The sequence below is a fragment of the Tupaia chinensis genome, unplaced genomic scaffold (genome assembly GCF_000334495.1).
Source record: "Tupaia chinensis unplaced genomic scaffold, TupChi_1.0 Scaffold139612_1, whole genome shotgun sequence".
In the NCBI taxonomy this organism is placed as follows: domain Eukaryota; kingdom Metazoa; phylum Chordata; class Mammalia; order Scandentia; family Tupaiidae; genus Tupaia; species Tupaia belangeri.
In genome coordinates, this window is record NW_006199495.1 from 1,959,696 (window position 1) to 1,965,695 (window position 6,000).

At 38.8% G+C, this 6,000-nt stretch overlaps 1 protein-coding gene across 1 annotated transcript in view; it reads right to left on the reverse strand.

The window, feature by feature from the left end:
• NCAM2 (neural cell adhesion molecule 2) overlaps positions 1-6,000 on the reverse strand; it is a 602,380-nt gene that overhangs the window by 426,765 nt on the left and 169,615 nt on the right. The window lies entirely within an intron of this gene.

Consider the following 6,000-nt stretch of genomic DNA (forward strand, 5'->3'; position numbering starts at 1 on the left):
CCCTTCTCCCATCTGGCTCCTGGTGCCAAGACAGGAAGTCATCTCGCTGGGATGCTACATCAACACCCTGGCTGCCACTGGGGAAATGAACTAAATGGGCAGGTCATCCAAACACAGAGGCACATTCCTTCGAAGTCCATGCTGGGCATGAACAATTAGGAAATCAAATTCCTCAAATGTCTCATCTGAAAGAGAGGAGCAAGCAGATAGAAGCCTACAAACCTGGATTTTAAAAATGTGGCTACTATTACAGATCTCCCCTACTGTATATTCATTACCAAAACTCACAATAAAAGTGACATTTGATTCATTCCAAAGCCCAACAGTGGTTACATTAGCAAACGGCCCACCCAAAAGTATCTGAGTGTACTTTGTTTTTAAGGTTTTTGCCATAGGGCACACTTGCTCAGTGAAGAGACAGAGAGACAGTGAGAAGAAAAGTGTCTTATACTTTTTTTTTTTTTTGGAGAGGTTTTTTCGCTATAGGGCGTGTGCACTCGACAGAGAGAGAGACATAGAGACAGAAGAGAAATCACCCCCCGGGGGGGAATGGTCACGCGCCGCAATCCCTTCTCCTCCATTCTCCTCTCGGCTATCCTGGGGACGCACGAACACGCGCCGGGCATGAGTTTTAAGCCACCGGGTCCCAGACGCTAACCTCGGTTGAGGGAGTCCAGCGACATAGCCATTATGCTAACTGCTGGTTCCCGTGTCTTGTACTTTTAACCTGTTACTGGCACCCCTCGCCCTTCCTGGCTGCTCAGAAACTCTCCTCTTTGTCAGTAAACTTAGTTTTGTGTTCCCCTTTGTTCATCCTGTTCTAATTCTTCATAAACATGAGACAGAGAACTGGGTTTGCTGCTATTCCTGCATTGGGTGTTGGGCCTGATCACCTCAGCATCCACACCAGAAGCACTACAAAATCCTAATTAAGTTTCAATACTTCTTTTAGTATCACATACTATGCTAACCCTATCCAATTCCCTTGAATGTCTGCAAAATACATTTGACAGCTGACTTATGCAAATCAAGATCAAAGAACATTTGCATAATGCTTTAGTTGTTAAAGCTCATAAAACTTTCTTTTTTTTTTTTTTTTTTAAATAACAACCTTTCCAGACTAGCAGATAGTGTAATGTTTACATTTCTGGACTCCCACGTAGTTGACTGCAGTTCAAGTCCTGGACTCAGTGGCTTAAAACATGCCAGGAAGGGCGGGGGAATGCGAATCCGCCCAAAATCCCAAGAAGAGACTGGAGGGATAATGATTGCATCACGGCCATCTCCCCTGGGAAGGGGGGTGATTTCTTGATTGTCTTTGTCTCTCCAGTGAGTGCATGTGCTCTGAAGCAAAAAGCTCTCTATAAAACAAAAATGAAACAAAACGAAACAAAATAACAATCTTTCCAATTTTTTTTTTCCTATAACAAAATATACCTGGTAATATAGGCCATGTTCTCTACTCATCATGTATTCTCTATCTCAGTTAAAAGCATAACTAGATATGCAATCAAGAAAAACAGAAACTAAGAGTACACTTTGGCCTATTGTCCTATTTTTCCCACATTCTATGTGATCATTATAGTTTTACTTTAAAAGCTACTCAATTGTGGGACCAGCAGTTAGCGTAATGGCTATGTCACTGGACTCCCATGTAGTCCACCACGGTTCGCGTGCTGGACCCTGTGGCGTAAAACTCACACCGGGCGCGTGTGCGTGCGTGCCTAAGATCCTGAGAGGAGAATGGAGGAGAAGGGATTGCGCCGTGGCCATCCCCCCTAGGGGGTGATTTCTCACTTTCTGTCTCTCTGTCTCTGTCTGTCTAGCAAGCGCATGCGCCCTATAGCGAAAACCTCTCCCCCCACCCGAAAAAAAAAAGCTACTCAATTGGGTTGACAGGGGGTTAATTGCATTGGCAAGGGGTTAAGGTTTTGGACTCCCACATGGCTGACCACAGTTTAAGTCCTGGACCTGGTGGCTTGCTTTGTCACTTTCCTTTTCTCTCTTTCTCTCTTTCTCTTTGGTCAAATTAAAAAAAAAAATCAATCATAATGACAAATACAAGTAAACAAATAATTCTTAAAAAAAAAAAAAAAAAACAGAATTTAACCAAAGCTACCCAGTTAAGTCGATCTCCTCTACTTTACACTATGAGAATTACCTGAACCCATCGATCTCTTACAGGAAAACTTTTAATTGAGTGCGTATAATTTTTCACAATCATCACTCTACCTTTTGATGTTCATTATGTTGTACCGAAAGTTATATTTATATTCACTGACTTCTATATTTTCAAGGTCCCGTGCCTTTTCTTACAATGTGACTCCCTCCCATAACAAAATGTTCACATTCAGCCCTGCCTTCCAAAGGTCAAGATATTTTCTTTCACAACTTAAAATGGATTTCTTTCTCCTCTAAACTTTAATTATTCACGTTTATGAAAGGACTTGCTATTTCATACTTTTCATTATATTCTTTTGTGTGCATGCACATTAATTCTGTGTATTACTGAGTTAGGCATAATGGGCCAACACACACTGTGTAGTTTGGTAAAGAACTAATGAAAAGGGCAAGATTTCTGTGGCAGCTGTTAGAAAGGACATCTGAACACGCAGATCTAGAGAGCTTCCTGGCAATGGGGGTAGGGAGACAGGGATGACATTTAAGCAAACAACTGAAGGAGTTAAACAAAACGATCATGGAATTGTGTTTCAGAGAGCAGGACAGTGTTTTATAAAGGCTTCCCCTGAGAAGTATGTTATTACAAGGAAAGAAAAAATATAGTAGTCTTTCCATTGTTGGCCATGGTAATATAACTCGTTCCAGATAACCCCTTTCACCTAAACAGCTAAAAACAGAAAATACGTTTTCAAAAATTGTTTTCACATCTAGAAAACAGACAGTACAGAACATTTGTCTCTGAAGAAAAATTACATGAGACCTAAAATCACCCGACTTTCTTCTGCTTGGATTATTCCATAGATACAAGTATAGGGCGTGGGTAGAGCACGGTGCTCACTACGAGCTACAAAGATACACAGCCGAGTTTACAGGGGATAAGACGGCTAAAATTTGTGTCAGAGTATTAGAGAAGTGGAGACTACACATACAAGCATTTCCTGCAATCAGCCACAGTGTCCATGAGAGGTTTTTGTTGAATGCTATGCTAAATTTAAAGAGGGAAAGGGCAACTCGTGTGGAGTGGTGAGCTCAAGCGCCTCCAGAACGCAGTAAAGCTGAGAAGTTCCCAGGTCCTTCAAGGCAGAGTGGTGTGTTTTGTTCAGAAACTGGCACGCTCGGTAGGGATGCCAAAAAAGCCAATACTTTGAAGTAGTGTTAAGTCAGTTCTGGAGTAGTGTACTGGCTCCTCAAAGTCTACCCTAAAATGTCTTAAAGCAGGGCTTACTCAGATAAACTTAACCCTCAAATAGATCAATTGCTGTCACAGTGAAATACAATCATCTTTAAATCAAAATCCTGACATTCAGAAACTCAACCATGTGATAATCACAATTACTACCATACATCAAAATTGTAGACTAGCGAAGAATGGTAGAAATATGACCTATGAACAGGTGAGAAAAATATAAATAGAAATTATTTAAATGAAAATGAACTCAAATTAGTAGACATAGTCAAGGGTTTAAAAGAAAACATGAATTGTGATAAGAAATGAAAACTATGAAAAGATACAAAATGAAACTTTATAATTGAATGATCTGAAATTAAATACACTTGCTTATGTGTAAGACAGATTAGAAACTACAAAAATAATGAGATTAGTGAACTTGAAAACATTACAATAAAAAGTACCCAAAAAGAATCATAAGGAGAAAAAAAATTGATCAAAGTATTGACCAGTCCAAAAATACACAGATTAAGAGTATAGAACACTGATAATGCATCAAAAAACAATGTAAACTGGGAAACAGTGAAATACAATTAAAAAATAGAAGTATAGGGCCAGTCTGTGGCCTGATGATGAATGTGGCTGGATCTCACACAGTCAACTATGCAGTTCAAGTCCTGGAACCAGTAGCTTGGTAAACAAGGTACACATGTGTACATGCCCAAAAATCCTGAGAGGGGGGAGAAATGAGAGACTAAGGGACTGTGGCATGACCAACCTCCGTGGAGGGTGTTTTCTCATTTTCCCTCTCTTTCTCTATCCAGCAAGTATATGCACCTTCTGGCAAAATAAAATATAAAATATAAAATAAAAAAGGCATGGAAAAAATATATCATGAAAACACTAATTATAAGACAGCAAGGAAGAATAGATTAGTACCAGGAACCACGTTGATTACAACCTGCTTAAGATATAAGAAGGATTGTTTCAAAATGTTGAAAGGATAATTCCATAAGAAAGTCATAAAAATCCTGTATGTGTATACCACTAATAACAGAGCTTCAAAACACACAAAGATTGAACTGAAATAAATTTTTAAAAAAGTAAAATTGGTGCCAGTCTGTGCCATGGTGTTTAAGGCAGCTAGATCCTACATGGTTGACTACGTGGCTCAAATCTTGGATTCAGTCACTTGTAAAAACAGCCCAGGCATATCTGTGTCCATGCTCAGAATCCTAAAAAGGAAGAGAAATTGAGGAGAAGGATTGTATAGTGACTGTTCACCATAGGGGGTGTTTTCTCATTTTCTCTCTATCTCCCTCTGGCAAGTGCCCTCTGACAAAATTTGAAAACTAAACAAAGGTATAAACCAACAATTATGAATAGACAATTCAATACTCCTGGCTGAGCAATTAAAACAAGTAGAAGGAGCCAGCAGGTGTCATAAAGTTAAGGCGCTGGATCCCACATGACCAATCGTGCTATTCAAGTCCTGGACTCAGCAGTTTGAAAATCACACTGGGTGTGTGTGTATGTGTGCCCCAAATCCCGAGAAGAGAATGGAGAATAGATTGCAATGTGGCCATTCCTCCTGGGGGATGATTTCTCACGTTCCCTCTCTCTCTTGTCTCTCTCGCTGGTGAATGCACAAATCCTATAGTAAAATTTAAATAAATAAATAAATAAATAACAAAACACAAGCAAATCGAAGAAGAATTTGGAAGATGTGAATGACACTGTTAGTAAGTTTGACCTGATAAATATTAACAATGCACTACAACCAATCATTGCTGAATAGACTTTCATTTTTAAGTGCACATTGATTATATTCAAGATACATGGTATTCTGAGCTATAAAACAAGTCTTAATATGTTTAATGAAATCATCCAGAGTATATTCTCTACATAGCAAAATCAAATTAGGACTACATAATAAAAATATTTTTGAGAAATTTGATATATTTTAAATAAATCATCAACCAAATCAGAAAATATTTTGAGCTTTATAAAAACATGTCAAAATGTGAGTGTTTTGACATTTTCTAAAATCAATGAAAATAAAGATACAAATTAATCAACTTAGATTGTTTGAAAGACAAAATTTATCAGAACTGACACAAGAAAAATAGCAATTTAGTAAAAATATATACCTTTTCAGAAAATTAAAGTGATAGTTGAAATATATTTTCACAAAGAAAATTCTAAACTAAGATTCTTTTGTTCCATTTTCTCATTCATTTAAGGAAAAAAAAATTTCTGTAAAACTTCTTCAGTTTTTGCCATAAGGTGTGTGCATTCCTGAGAGAGAGAGAGAGAGAGAGAGAAAGGGAAAGTGAGAAATCACCCCACAGGAGGATGGCCTTGATACAATCCCTTCTCCTCCAATCTCCTCTTGGGATTTTTGGACATGTACACACAAGCACCAGCATGATTTTCAAGCGCAAGGTCCAGGGCTCAAACTGCAGTCATGTGGAAGTCAGCACTTTAACCATCACACCACCTGCTTACTCTTAACTAATTTTATAAAGACAGCATTGCCTTATATTGAATAAAGAAAATATATTACTAGAAACAATAACATTGTCATGAAAAACATACCTGGTGGCGGGGGGCCCGGCGGAAGCCGCGCGGGGCGCCCGGCGGAAGCCGCG